Source organism: Callorhinus ursinus, unplaced genomic scaffold (assembly GCF_003265705.2).
Source record: "Callorhinus ursinus isolate GAN/ISIS: 27379988/994484 unplaced genomic scaffold, GSC_fseal_2.0 scaffold42, whole genome shotgun sequence".
Lineage (NCBI taxonomy): Eukaryota > Metazoa > Chordata > Mammalia > Carnivora > Otariidae > Callorhinus > Callorhinus ursinus.
In genome coordinates, this window is record NW_027397104.1 from 8,270,034 (window position 1) to 8,286,360 (window position 16,327).

At 39.0% G+C, this 16,327-nt stretch overlaps 1 long non-coding RNA gene across 2 annotated transcripts; it reads right to left on the reverse strand.

Annotated features, from left to right (window-relative positions):
* Nucleotides 1-260: 260 nt before the first annotated feature.
* LOC112809547 (uncharacterized) lies at nt 261-16,282 on the reverse strand. Of its 2 annotated transcripts, none has more exons than XR_012374950.1 (4): nt 16,175-16,282; nt 15,381-15,444; nt 14,019-14,189; nt 261-3,196 (listed from the first exon to the last, which is right to left on the reverse strand). It is a non-coding gene; the product is annotated as an uncharacterized lncRNA (long non-coding RNA). The 2 variants fall into 2 exon arrangements; XR_012374949.1 differs by having other exon boundaries at nt 15,979-16,270.
* Between the last annotated feature and the right edge of the window lie 45 nt (nt 16,283-16,327).

Sequence of the window (16,327 nt, forward strand, 5' to 3'; positions counted from 1 at the left end):
TAGAAGTGTGTCACCAAATATAAGCCTCTCTATATATTATTGGCTTTGAAGTCATTTCTTTTTTAAAACCATTAAACACTGAAACACGTTGTCGGGAAAATGCATTTGAACAAGGGACCAAGTGGTAGAAAGGAAAAAAAAAGAAAAATCATCAAAAGAATGCTACTGTGTCCCAAAGGTTAGAGTCACCTTACTATCAAGAGAGAAAGTTCAGAGCAAAGAAAACCAGATAATTCATAAACTGAAAATTCCAGTGCTCATTTATCTTTATTTTTAATAATTCCATTTGCGCGCATGTGTTAGATCACAAGGTCATGATGTTACTCTTCGTGCTGGCTTCTCATGTAAATTACAAATAAGTTTTTATGATAATGATTTATGGGGTTAGCTATTCATCTTCCCAACAAAGACTTACCTACAGAGAAACAATTATTCTGCCTCTCAGAAGGGATGTCATGAAAGGAATGGTTTCCAGATGCTTTGATTAAAAAAAGCTTAAAGAACATATGCAACATAAAATTCCAGTGCAGGCAAAACTCATCTTGTTAATAGTCAAAACAGTGGCTTTGGTGAGAAGGGAGGGGGCAATGATAGAGAAGGGGCCTCAAGGTCCCTTCTGGGGCAGGGAGGCTGACAATGTACTTTTTCCTGACCTGGCTGGTGATTACACAGGTGTGTTTACTTTGTGATAATTCACTGAGCTGTGCACCTATGAATTGTGCATTCTTCTGTATATGTGCTATGCTCCTCGAATGAAGAAGAAGTTTACAGAATAAATGTAAAAGATACAGGATTTCTTATAATATATTATTTGTTGCCCAGAAAAAAAGAGGGGGGATTTATTCTGCCTTCAGGTAAACTGCACTAGGGGCTTTAATATTACATTGATACATAGTAAATGTTGACCCTAGGAGCATTAATCTTGTTCTCCCAAGTCATTATCTGTTCTCTAGCATTATCAGAATAGAATATCTCTCTATATAAATAACAATTTCTGGTCATTCTCAAAGAATAACACTAAACGTGAAAATCAGAAATATCGATCTTGTGTTGGCATAAAGATGTTTCTACTGAAGTGAAATAGTTTCTGTAAAATTGTAGACTTGCTGTCCTAACACACATATCTGGTCCTGGAATTACCCTGTTCAGGAGACACACACAAGTGAAAATGACCTCTTTCAGTAAGCGGTTCCAACAGGATAGTTTTAGGGTATGGATGCTGGATTCCTCTATCTCAGGTTATCCAGGTTACTGAGGACTGAGACTCAATCTACCCTCCTCCTGCCCCCACCAGCAAACAGGGAGGACTCCATGAATGGGTGCAGCTTTGGACAGAGATGAGAAAAGGATGAAGCAAAAGAGGACTATGTCCCTGGGAACCAGTCGAAAATGGAAGCACTCAAAACATTTGTCCGAAATTCCAATGAACAATATGTGTGGGACATTAAACTGACATGCCAACTTTGTTTGCTCCATCACTGACTCTGGGTGGTGCCTGTTAACGAGCAAATGAAAGCATGGAGGCCCCAACATCTCTTCCCACTCCCAGGGTAGATTTAGGTCAGAGGGTAAGGGCTAGTATTCCTCATGAAGGCTTTTGCACTCTTGCTGAATAATGCCCCTGCAAAAGGTACATCCATGTCCAAATCTCTAGAAGCTATGAATGTCACTGTATTTGAGAAAAGTGTCTTTGCAGATGTAATTAAATTAAGGATCTTGAAATGAGGTTATCCTGTATTATGCAAGTGGACCCTAAATTCTTTGACAAATGTCCTAAAGACAGAAACAGAGAAGGCAGTGTGAGATTGGAGGGGCAGAGGTTGGAGTAATGTGGCCAGGAGCCAAGGGAGCAAAGGAATGCCAATAGCCATCCAAAGCTGGAAGAGGCAAGAAAGGATTGTCCCCTAGAGCCTTTGGAGAGAGTACAGCCCTGCCAACACCTTGACTTTGGGCTTCTGGCCTCCAGAACTGTGAGAAAATAAAGTTCCATTACTATAAGTCATCCAGTTTGTGGTAATTTGTTATAGCAGCCCTAGGAAACTAATACAACCCCCAAATATGCCCTTGGAGACACTTCATCAGGAAGCATGCAATTCCCTACTGGATGAAAAATACTCATCCTTTGGTAAATTGTAGGCATTTATTTTTTCTCTGGGTGGCAAGTGGTAGAATATCTCCCCAGGGGAACACAAGAGACAGAGTACACCAGAGACAAGTCATTGCCCCTGCTCTCCTCATACACAGACCCCTCTGACAGACAAGATAGACACTTGAACTTTTTTTATGTCTAAACTATTTCACTGAATGAATCATTCTAGAAGTCTGGTAGATTCAAATACCTTAAAGTAGATGATAACTAATTTCTGACTGGTGAAAGGAGCCTAACCATTCCTGGCAATTACCAACTAATGTCTTTCAACTCAGTTTTACTGAAAATATAACTAATTACCAGGAATTATGGTGCTGCCTTTGCCTTTCCTGTATCTGCATCATTCTTATCTCATTTATCTCAGGCACACCTCCAGTCACTGCCCCATTTCTTTGCTCACTCAGCTCACTCAGGTCCTTATCACTCACAGAAACCTCTGCATCTGCTGGGAACCTGGAAGGGTTCAGCCTTCTTCTCTCCTCTCTCCCTGCTTGACTGGGCCCATGCCTTTCCCAACCCCTCCTCAACACTACTACCAGTCCCACTCATCTCCCTTACCTGCATCCACAACCTAGAATCTTTCAAAAAGATACATAATCAGCAGGGAAATGCAAAGGCAAACAATGAGATATCACCTCACATCCATCAGAATAGCTACTATCCCCCCAGAAAAATAAAACAACCCCCCCAAAAAAAACAGAAAATAACAAGCATTGGCAAAAATACAGAGAATTTGGAACGTTTGTCTACTGTTTGTCAGAACGTACACGAGGCAGTCATCGTAGAAAATAGTTTGGCAGTTCCTCAAAAAAAAAAAAAATGGAAACAGAATTACCATATGATCCAGCCATTCCACTTCTGGTATATACCCAGGAGAGTTCAAAGCAGGGTCTCGGGCGCCTGGGTGGCTCAGCTGGTTGGGCGACTGCCTTCGGCTCAGGTCATGATCCTGGAGTCCCGGAATCGAGTCCCGCATCGGGCTCCCTGCTCGGCAGGGAGCCTGCTTCTCCCTCTGACCCTCTTCTCTCTCGTGCTATCTCTCATTCTCTCTCTCTCAAATAAATAAATAAAATCTTTGGAAAAAAAAAAGAAAGCAGGGTCTCAAGGAGATATTTGTACAGCCATGTTAATAGCAGCATTATTCACAGTAGCTCTAAGGTGGAAACAACACAAGTGTCCATCAATGGACGAATGGATACACAAAATGTGGTTTATACATACAATGGAGTACTATTCGATCTTCCAAAGGAAAGAAATTGCACATGCTACAACATACATGAACCTTAGAGACATGAGGCTAAGTAAAATAAGCCAGTCATAAAAAGACAAATACTTTAAGTGGTATCTAGAGTAATGAAATTAATAGAAACAGAAAGTCAAATGGTGGTTGCCAGAGCTGGGAAGAAGAGGAAGTGGGAAGTTGTGGTTTATTGGGTACAGAACTGCAGTTTTACAAGATGAAAAGATCCTGGAGATTGGCTGCACAACAATGTGAACAGACTTAATGATACTGTTATATACACTTAACAAAGGTAAATTTTGTTATGGATATTTTACCACAATAAAAAATAAAAATTAAGAAAGATATAAAATATTCCAAATACCTGGAAAAGCACAGAGAATAATACAACCACCTACTTAAAGCTCTTCTCCTGCTCTCTGTACCCCTAGCCCCTCCGTCTCCCAAAGTTGGTATGCATCTGGGCCATGCATTATTCTTCTACTTTTACTTTTTATCTACCCCCTAGCAATATGTAGTGTTAACCTGATATATCTCAAAAATACAATGTTGCATGGAGAACAGCAAGTTGCAAAATACTATTAACATACATTTTAAAGGCACACAAACACAAAAGGCAACTTTGAGAAGAAGTGACTGTCTTCACACCTATAGACTAGACTCTGCTAAAGTGAACTGTTCTCAGATTTAACTTCTAAAACAAAACTGAAATAATCTGCCTGCTTCTTGGTGAGCAGTGTCTGTAACCTCACACTTGAGGTCCTATTTGTGTTCCCTTGGCTCCTTGGTCAGATTGCTCACTGGATGCCCCTCCCATTCAGCCTGGCTAAGACCTTAGTCTTCCCAGTTGTGGCTTCACCTCCTGGCCTGGGCAACACAGTCATGGACAGCTTATCATAGATTCGATACCTAGCCCCGGGATCTTCCTGCCTGTGTGTTCACAGCCACAGATGCCCCAATACCTGGCATACCAGAGCATAATGGACAGGCCCCGGAGACTGCAGGGATTAACAGATAATTTTGAAAATATGCATTTTTATCTTAGGTTTATGTTAAAACATAGCTGTATGCATTATAAAAATACATGAACAATTCAACTATCAAAGAATCTAATAAAACACAAAAACTGAGACACAAAGCTGAGTATGTGGGCCCTTTTTGTGTCAAGAAACTAGCAAGTTATCTGGTCATAAACATTATTTTACTTTTCATATTCATCTTCAACACAGTCAATGTGTGACTTGGATTACCCACTCCTGGTGATGGAAAGATTATTTCACTTTTGTATAGACTAGATCTTCAGTTTTTAATGAAGGCTTCATAGTCAAGTAATCTTACCTAAAAATCAGCAGAAAGCCAGAATGATATGTGACAAGCTTAAATGTCTTTGCTCTTTACTTTTCTGCATTAGGAAAGCAATTTTTACAAGGCACTACAGTGCACTCTGTATATAGTCATTTTTGGTTTTTAATTGAATGCAATGGCATTGCTAAGCAGAAGCAAGGCAGATTGTGGTTTTGCATGTGTCCAACAAATACATCATTTTCTTATCAGGTGTCCTTATTTCCCTTACATATATCTCAAAAATGGAGTTCACTGTCTTCTGAAAATATAAAGACCTTTGACTTTTTAACCTTATGCCTGGATCAAAACTCTACTCCAACACTTTAGTAATGGGCCCTGAGCAAATTGCTTCACTTCTCTGAGGCTCAATTAGTCACAGGTCTAACGAGGTTAATAAAACCCACCTGACTTGGACTGACCAGATGAGAGGTAACACACTCGAAGCACCTAACACAGTGCCAGGCATAACATAGTTATTATGACCAAGGTGTAACAGAACTCTTTTTAAATCACTTCATGAAAATCAAATAAAGGTTAAGGATAAACTCAAAGAATCTATTAATTTGGTTTTTGTTACTTTTGTGTTTGTTCATTGGTTTGTTCCTGTTGTTGCTGATGTGATCGGTTGTTCTCTAGATTAACCAAATCAATCTACTGGGTTGGCTATTAACGTGGTCATGGCCATTTACAATTAATCCATATTTACGGTATAGGGATAGAAAAATTTTCCCTTCTTCCCTCTAAGTTCTTTGGCTGGTCTAATAATTAAATTGACATAAGACAGATTAACAGAACAAAAAGAAATTTCATTTTGTATGTATAGGAGCCACAAAGATATGAGACTCAAGGGCAAATCGGGCAGTTGAGGCTTATATGCCATCCTGAGCTGAGAGATCAGATAGGGGCCTGAGACTTCAAAAGGGAGAAAGGTAATTCACAGAACAGTAAGAAGAGCAGATGTTTGGTAATTAGATGTTTGCCCTGCCATACAGATAGGTTATTCAGATAAAAATCTCACTCTGGTAATAACTCTCTTTCTGGGCCAGGCCCCCCTTAAATTCTTTTAGATAGCTGAGGAAGAGGTCAAAGTTTTTCTTAGGTCTGCTGGGTCTTGACTGACTTCAGCTCAAGATAATCCATATGCCAAAGTGGCATATTTTGGGGTAGCAAAACTGGCTCCCCTTCAAAGAATAACTACTGGGGGCACCTGGGTGGCTCAGTCATTAAAGCATCTGCCTTCAGCTCGGGTCGTGATCCCAGGGTCCTGGAATCGAGCCCCACATCGGGCTCCCTGCTCGGCAGGAAACTTGCTTCTCCCTCTCCCACTCTCCCTGCTGTGTTCCCTCTCTTGCTGTGACTCTCTCTGTCAGATGAATAAATAAAATCGTTTAAAACAAAAACAAACAAAGAAACAAAGAACTACTGGATGACTTTCTAGGAAAAAAAAGATGGAAGTTGGATCCCCAATTCACACTATACACCAGGATAAACTCCACATGGATCAAACATTTAAAACAAAACATGAAAGAACTATAAGAAATTGGAGAATTTTTTTATAAACTTAGAGAGGGAAGGCCTTTCCAACTATGACTCACAATTTAGGTGTCATAAAACAAACAAAAAAATATCAACCAATACAGCTACACAAAAATAAGACTAAGAAAAAAAACTATGTGTCAAAATCAAAAACCAAATAAAATACTAGGAAGTTAATTACAACTAATTCTATAGACAAAGGGCTAATCTCTACAGGATGCAGTAAGTTGCTAGAAATTAAAAAAAAAAAACACCAAAAATCCAATAGAAAAAATGGGCAAAGTATAAAACGGGGGGGGGGGGGAAGGAAATACAAATGATCCTGAAACATATAAAAAGATTTCAATTGTGATCGCAATAAAAGCAATGCAACAATATACCACACTAAGTTACAATATTTCACCTAGCACATCTTCAAACATCCAAGTTTGATTAAACGTCTGGTTGGCAAATTTGTGGGAAATATGGGCTCTTCATTCACTACTGGGGGAGTAAAATAATATAACACCTATGGAGGGAAATTTGGGGATATATTTAAAAACTATAATTGGATTTATCCTAGCAATCCTGCTTCTGGGAATTTATCTAAGGGTATACCTGTGCACTCAGAAAATCACGTGTTATTCATTACAAAATTGTTTGTAATAGCATCAACCAGGAAGCAATTCACATGTCCATCTAAAGGTGACTGGTTATATAACTATAGTTCAGCCACAGAATGGAATGTTCTGCAGCTCTTACAAAAGAACTAGGAAGACCTCTACACACTGACAAAGAAGAACAGATGGTTGAATGAAAAAAATACAAAACTGGCCACAGAGTATGAGAATCTTATCTAAGAAAGAAAGGTAATATGGATACATATTTGTATTTTCCTGAATTTTCATAAAGAGATACCAGATAGACACAAAAAATAAATAGAAGAAAGTGGTTTCCTACAAAGGGCAGGAGGAATATAGTGGATGGAGCTAGACTTGCCAGTGTATTAATTTTAGTATCATTTGGATTTTTTAACATGTGAATGCATTATCTATTCATAAAATTAACTTCGATTTATTGATTGATTACCTGCTATGTAGAAAGCCTGGTGTTCAGCACTACAGTAACACTTTCAAACTAGCTACAATGAATATTTATAAGCATCTATGTGCTAGACATGATGCGTTGCACTCGCTGGTAGGAGGTGGGGGAGGAAGAGAATTCATGCTTTACAAGTTATATTGGAGTAAGGGTCCCATCTCTGATTCTGCTTTCCCTCAGGGCCTACCATGAATATGATCTTAGGTGAGACAAAATACACACGGATAAAAAGATAACTATCAACAGTGCAGAACAGTGCTAACTAAATACCAAAGGAAAAATGTTCTAGATCAGACCAGGGAAACCCCATTGGCCAAACTGGTCCAGAAAGGCTTCAGAGAAAGCAGAACTTGAAATGTGTCTTGGGTATCATATAAATTAAGTTTTTTTCACAGAAGTTCTTCTGTAGAAAAAGCTTTTTTCAGAACCGTCCTGATTCTGATTTTTCAGAAGTGGGGATGGGGTGTGTGAGGAGATAAGAAGCACACGCCCCATCATTTCTACTCAACTTTCAAAAAGTGAAGAACACTGCAAAATTAGTTCTTCCTGGTCATCTTAGTCCTTCCTCAAAACAGAATTAGTACACGGAATTAAGAGTTGGATTGAAACTCAAAATTTAAAAAGTCTCACTTCTTCATTTTATTCCTTTCCAATTTAAAATTTTACATCATCCCAGGAAACTTTTCTCTCTGACAGCTTTCACAGACATTTTCTCTGCATAGGTTGGCCAGAATCAAGAGAGGAATTGTAAGTTTCTGTTCCTGTCCTACACTTACAAAGGGGTTTCACTTTGTAAATGCTCTTCCAGCTGCCACAATTAAAAGAGGGAACACAACCTTGAAGGAGTCATTTGTCAACTCTCAGGATTGTACTGTCCATTTATTACCTGAATGGCCACTTTGGCACAGCTTAGCTCGCCCCTGAATGCTCCCAGGAGGGGTACTCTCTACCACTGTCATCTTGATACAACTCTTCCAGGAAGTTCTTATGTGGAGATGGACAACCTATCTTCAACCCACTGGTTCTACTGCTAGCCTCGGAACCCTGCAGACAAGACAAACTCATCTCACAGAAGTTAAACTAGCCACTCCAAAAGAATCACCCTCCTTACATTAGTGTGGAGTCAGGGTATGGGGGTGGGGTGGGGGAGGGGAGTAAATAATGTGTTGTTGTTGCTGCTGTTTGGTTCTAAAAAAGCCCTGATCAGGTTTGCACTGAAGTTAATTAGGTAACAATATTTTGATTAATTGCAAAATAGGAATATTATAACATATTACCCTGAATGTACTATTTAGTCATCTAGTTGACCAAATTCACTTGAAAAATAATGTTTTCAGAAGTGCATCTTAAATGCAAAATAAGTAGAATGACTGTCTTCTAAGCATGCACTCTGAAGTATTTCAGTAGCTCCCATTATTATAGGTCCAAGGTGCTCAAAGAAACAATTCAGAAGGGATAATCAAGAAACAGGCCTACTTCTCTCCCACCAGACTTATTATGGCCACAGAGAAATGAGGTCTTTGAACACATTCCTGGAGAATAAGACTTACTTTGAATAAAGTGCTGTCACCTAAGTTAGTAATACCCCGAGCAAGTTTTATGGCTCTCTGAGGAAAGAATTAGCCTACTCATTTGGGAATTTAGTGATGTTTGGAATGCAGAAAGTGACAATGAGGTTGGAAATGGATTGGCTTTGGGGCTTGTTCTGCTATATAAATAATAATGAACCTTTTCCAACAGGAAGTAATGTGAAATGAAAAAAAAAATCTGTCCCTAGAGTATAAAATTACCTCATAAACCAATTTGCATTTCTCCACTCCAAGCATATTTTCTGGGAGTTCTATGTAGAGAGAGAAAGCTGCTGAATGATAATTAATTTTAACAAGCACTTGGCAGACCCAGCGGGACAGTACACAAGCTGCCCTAGAGCAAGTACGAATTTGAACTCAACTTTTTACCATGTTTTTTTCCCACCATGACAATATGTAGGCATGAAAATGATCAGGACTTCAACTTTACTTTGTTCTTTTTTTCTTCATTTGGATTTTTCTTTCTTTTAATTCAACTTGAATACACAAGCAGTTTACAAACAGAGTTAAGAAATGTGGGAGATAAATGGATCTTGGTGTAGCAACACCTGAAGGGTATTAGGTATTTGTTATTCATCAAAGGGACCACTTGTTTTTCTTTTCTTTTTTCCCCATGTTCGGAAAAGAAATATACACATCTCCTGGCTTATAAGGTATAGTTCATTAGTGGAAAAAGTGCTTTAGAATGAGATCTTTATGTCATTTCCCATGCAGTATTTTCATTCTTTCTTAAAACACGACTTGGTAAAAGCAAGCGAGATCTTTGAGATGTGATCAGCAATGTTCCAGCACTACTTCTCTTACATCCCTGCACATGGAATACGGGCAAGCAAATGAGTCACTTCTGAAGAGGAAGATAAATTTTGAGAGAACTAATACTATGATTTGATAGTAATAACTTATCTCTCATCTATCCATCTAGTTTATTGTTCTATACTAAATTATTTATGCATGTCTGTAACTTTATAATTTATATGAAAAAGTGCAAAATCTTAATTATGGAAAAAAAGACATCCTGTAATTTCCCAAACAAGCTACTAAAAAGATGAATATCTCTCTACATATTTTCAGATGAAAAACAATGACATGATAATCCATCCCTCCTTATATTTTTGAAAACAGACTACCTGTGACTCAGTTGCTTGCTCTCACAAAGAACTAATTAACCTTCATGATTAACAACTCATCAAATTCCATTACTTCTATAAAGGCAATACTTTTTATCTTTCATATCAAATGTAAGCTCATAATTAATGCCATGTGTAAAATTGCAGGTTAAAAATAATGTGTCTGAATTTCTTATCCTCTTTCTTTGGAAGTATATGAAATGTTTACTCTACCTAGAAATCTTGATGCTTCAGTGGCCTGTTATTTTTGTCACCTACAAACATAATATTCAAATTAAGCTTTTCCTTATCAGGATCTCTCTTGATCATGTGCCACATTTGGAGCTTAGTAAATTTCTGCAAAGTCAAATCTATGTACCCACTGAAAGAATTTTCTTAATTTATTCTTGATTCTGATGGGAACTTTCTTAAATTGCACTCAACATTTACTCAGACTCTAACATAAGCAAGGCACTATGCCTAGAGGTAAGGGGCACACAGGTGAGTAAAATGAGGTCCTCAGGAAGCTTTTTAGATTAAAAGGACAAAGACTCTATTTACTTTATGTTGATAAAAGGGAGAGAGTTCTCACCTGGTTGCTAGCACACAAAGGTGTTAGTTACAGATCTGCCCCAAACTAAAGGTATGACCTTGAGAAAGCGTCTCTGTTCTTGCCCTCTCAATCTCTTCTTCATCTGTAAACCGGGCATTAGGATTATCCTTATTCAACAAACATCAATTGAGCATCAACCATGTGCTAATAGTGCTAACCTTAATGAGCAATTACCATGGGGCAGGTATCAGAGTAAACATTTTATGTGCATTATCATTTAATCCTCAAAGCAATCCTATTTTCTAGAGGAGGAAATTGAAGCTCAAAGATGGTAAGTAACTTGCCCAAGGATACAAAGTAGCTGAGCCAGGATTCAAATCTAAGGTTGGCCTGACTCCAAAGCTGATCCCTTTAATTTTTTTTTTAAGATTTTATTTATTTATTTGACAGAGACAGAGACAGCGAGAGCAGGAACACAAGCAGGGGGAGTGGGAGAGGGAGAAGCAGACTTCCCGCGGAGAAGGGAGCCCGATGCGGGACCCGATCCCAGGACCACAGGATCATGACCTGAGCCGAAGGCAGACGCTAAACAACTGAGCCACCCCGGCGCCCTAAAGCTGATCCCTTTAAACAGTACATCATGTTGTTGCCACCATCTCTAACAGTTTCTAATTTCTTTATTGTTAAGTTTTTTATTTTAATCCCAGTGTAGTTAACATAGTGTTATGATAGCTTCAGGTGTACAATATAGTGATTCAACAATTCCATGCATTACTCAGTGCTCATTGTGGTAAGTGTACAAATAGATTCTAATTTCATTATTACATGGTTATTTACCCTAAACTTGTAAAATGTAAATACAAAGAGTTTGATTTTTACAGCGGAGGGGTGGAGGTTAAGGGTATACAACAGAATGTCACATTGATTCCAACCAGGGAAATCCAAGGAGATTGCCTGGAGGAGGCAGCATGTGGCTGCAGTTAATGAGATTCCCTCACACAGAATTGGAGGGGTAAGGGCATTCCAGGCCAAGAGAACTAGGTGAGTGGTCACAAAGCAGTAAACACTCATAGATCTGCAAGAAATTGTGGAAAGGGCAGTAAGAATGAGGCCCTGAAAATTCAGCTCGAGCCAGATTGTGGAGAGCAAGTTAGTCATGCTAAGGACCCTGCACACTCTGGGAAATAGGCAGCCTCTGAAAGTTGTACATGAGAGTGGAATGATTAGTACCTTGTTTTGAGCTTATTTCTTTGTTTTGTTGTTTTTAATTATTTACAACCAGTGAGAACTGTTAGCAAGGCTGCCAAACACAAGATGAACATAGAAAACTAGTGATACTAAACACTAGCAACAAATAATTTAAAATGTCATTTTCAGAAGAAACAATTTGTAATAGCAACACAATTAAAATATAACTTGGGAAAAATCTCAAAAAATATGTGAAGTGTCTTTTACACAAAAATTATAAAGCCTGAGGGGCACCTGGGTGGCTCGGTCGGTTAGGCGTCTGCCTTTGGCCCAGGTCATGATCCCAGGGTCCTGGTATCGAGCCCCATGTGGGGCTCCCTGCTCAGTGGGGAGCCTGCTTTTCCCCTGCCTGCTGTTCCCCCTGCTTATGCTTGCTCTCTCCCTCTTTCACTCTCTGTGTCAAATACATAAATAAAATCACTTTTAAAAATTATAAAACCTAATTAAAAAATATATGAGAAGTTGAAGTAGAGAAATATGCCATCCTTATAAATGGAAAGACAATAAATTGGCCTATAAATTCAATGCAACTCCAATGAAAATCTCACAGAGCTTATTTGTAGTAGAGGCCAGTCAGTCCTTATAGTCACATGGAAAAGAAAGGGTCAGTTTTGTCAAGATAATTTTGAAGAAGAAAAAGGGTAGATGTCAAAACCCCACAGATGTCGTATTAAGAGGTACAAATTTCCTGCTATAAAACAAATAAGTCACAGAGACTTATTTGAGAAGGTCAGCATAGGAATACAGTCAATAATACTGTAATAACTGTGTGGTGACAGATGGTGACTACACTTATCGTGGTCAGTAACAAGTACTATACGGAACGTCGAATCACTATATTATACTCCTAAAACTAATTTAACATTGTATGTCAACTGTATTTCAATAAAAACAAACAAAAAAAAACAGATGTCAAACATTTTAAAACTAGGTGACCTGAGATTGCCCCAAGGACAGTTACGGTTTTCTATTTCTTTTTTGGGTTATAGTGTGGAGGGAGGGAGTAGGAAAGATGACACTGATGACAAAAAGACAGGAGCTCCTCACCCACTTTAAATCAAAGTGACCCTGAACCTTAAACACAGTGGTTCTGACTCATAAAGTCAAAAGCTGTTTTCAAAAGAAGCCCTCACAAGATAGGGGCCTGGCCAAAGGATAACAATTCTAAGAAGTTGGAATAAAGTTTCAATCAGCCAGCTGGCATGTACTAATCACCGGATATGTGCCGAAAACAAAGGAGCTAGAAGATGAAATTGTAAGCACAGCACCCTGGGTAGAGGCAGAAGTCACACATGAAATAACTAGCGAAACCACTTTTAAAGCAACACACTAGTAAGTGTAGTCAAGTACAAGTATAAACGAGAAAATGCTGAGAGCTGCCGGGGGGGGGGGGGGGAACCACAGGCAGACGGGCTCAGGGAGACCTTGTGAAACAGGCCTGGGAAGTGTGTGGCTATAGGAGTCACTGTGGTTGAATGCTACTGGTCCCCTGCCACTCTCGCATTCTAGCAGGACAGCACCAAAACTATCACTCTGCACTACCCATTGCATCTAAATTCCATCAAATTATGACAAACTTAACAAGATGCAACTTCAAAATCTGCCTTCCTCTGTAAGAAACTGGCTAAGGATTTGTCTAAGATTTAAGAAATTGGTAGGCCTGTCTTCCTACTTGTTGTTCTCTTTCTTGGTGTACGTCTTATGATGCTGCAATTGGCTAGGAATTTCTTCTCCCTGGGGATTCTTTATCTTTGGCCTTAGATCATTCACAACTATTGCTTGTGGGGTACAGAGCGCCAGCAGGGAGGAAGAAACAGAGGTTAATACCTGGTGGAGGATGTGATTCCTCTCACTGAGAAGCTTATTGTTTAAAGAATGGTGAGTCCCAGAAGGACGTGAAAATATACATGAGATCGCAATGTTCCCTCACAGGAGTGCTGCCTACACTGTGCATCATTAGAAGAGACATGGACCCACTAGGGCTTTCTAAACCATTTATAATCACACTGGCTCAAAGAACCAACTTAATACATCCAATAACCAAAGTTCCTGCTACAAGTACCTCACCTCAGTTGGGTGTTGGCTCATTCATATTCCAGCCAAAAGGTAATGTACCATAAAGTGCATACTGATAAGTCTCCAATGATTAAGGCAACCACATAAATCTCATTACTTAAAAGAAATTAAACTCACTGTGGTTTATATAGCAGTATTCCTCATCCATGTCCGATGTCAGATAGTTCGCATGCCAGTCACAGTTAAATATAATTTGCTGTAATCCTGGTAAATGGGAGGTAATCAAGAAGTCCTCAACTCCAGCTCCGAAGCAGCACAGAAGACATTTCTGAAATACATTAATAAAGAGTGGGTGGGGAGAAGGCTTCCTGACAATAACCGACATCTGTTATGTATCAATAATGTTCCCTGGGTTCTGGTTTCTATTTATTAGAATTATAAATATGTACACAGTTTAAGAGATTTATCTGATGTTTCTTATTTTTTCTGTTATCCTTACATGGTTACTAAAATTGAGATTAGAGCCACCATTTCTTGAACGTGCTATTCTAAATCCTTAGCTTACTTGATCTCCGCTCAGCCTCACAACAACCCCATGAGAAATTATTCTGCTTGCCACTTTGTAGCTAAGGAATCTGAGGCAAAATAAGTCACATGCTGCCTGAAGTCTCACAATTAATTAAAGGCGAAGACAATACTTACACTAGCTCTGATTCCATAGCCCAACCTCTTTTTAACTATTCACTGCTCCCCTGGTTGTAGACACTTTTTGTATGATTGTTCATTAATATGTGGATAGGTGGATAGCTCAAAAATTTCTAAAGATAGTCTGGGGATTCTGGTTGGAAATAGAGGACTAGGAATCTTACTTGAAGAAATATTTCAATAGCACAATTTCATTTTCACTAGATGGCAAGTTATTTGGGGTGGTTTATTTGGGCTGATTAACCGAGTTTAGAGGAGGTAAGGGTTAAAGGCCTCCCAAGCCATCCTTTGGTGCTGCTAATGTAGATCACGTTACTATGTATTTAGTATCATTTTCTCTTTGGTTCCCTGAAGAAGGGCTATCTGTCCTATTTCACACCTTCAAATGTAAAATGTTATACCATATAAGTACTATGGATCACAGTACTAAGTCATAATTACTTTTTCCCTATTGATTTTTTTGCTGTGATCCACTGAAAGACATAGAAGCTACTGCTACACAATGCCTAAATAATTGATTACATGTGGGGGAAAAAATTCACATCCACTAGCCACAAAACATCACATGTACAGAGCCGCTTTAATTATATATCTTATTTCTAATGGTCATGCAGAATTTAGAAAGCACAGTTGTTCTGAAGTTGATATCACACAAAAGCCCAAACCTGTTGGAGACTAGGGATACTATTTTGAATACAGGCAAAATTTTGAAGTACGAAAAACTGTTTTGGGCACTATATTCCTTTCCCAAGCACTTAACCCGAGTCTCAATTTTACTCTAAACTGGGTTAGTATTATCTCCTATAGCTGTTACCTGAGAAGAGCTGTCATCAACTTAGTACCAGCCTAACGTCCTCAGGTCTCAGCGGGCTCTGAAACTGCACAAAACTGGATGATGACATCTATACCCTAGATATGTTAGGAGAATTCAACACAACTCTTTACCTAGACTAAGGAGCACAGTACCAGACACAAAATAGGCACTAGATAAATGGTAGTTATTTGGTGCTATAAGCATATACAGCGCTGACTGGGTAAGGGGTCTAATTCTGCAGAGGGAAGAGGTTTGAGGGAGTCATTTGTGTATTTATTCTTCCTTTTCTTCCTCAGTGAATGATAAAGATGTGCTGTATGATTTTTAAAGATGAAAAATGTTAAGTGCCATTCATCTGTAGCATGAATATATACACTTGCAGACCAAAAGACTAATTAACTCGGTTTTTATAAGTAAATCATACAGCACATCATATACAATGGTGCGTTATCAAAGGCTTAAAAACCCCAATTCGTCCACCCACACTGTGCAAACTAGCAAACATGACATTTGGAAGTGTGAAAATCAAGCTTACGAAAATGTTTACACGTGAAGACAAACTTGTGACTACGTACGTATTGTTGAAAAAGGAAATTACCTAACCAGACTTGGGGTGGAGTCACAGCCCACTTAATTGTCATAAGGAAAAAACAAATCCATTAATTCAACACACACTTGTTGAGCGCCCACTACCTGCCAAGCACAAACAAAACCATTCACAAATACCAGCTGGGCTTGCTCGCGGCGGGCAGCCTTCCCCACTAAAAACAACACTATCTCGGCTAACACCTTACTCAACATTTTCACGAAGCACGTCATGGAACAAAGGGATGGAGCAAGCTTGGCCCGCCCCCTTCCACAGGCCTCGCGCGTTCACGTAATCGCAACTCGAAAACTCCAAAACGAACCTACGGCGTCCCACGAGGAAACGAAAACTAAACAGCAAC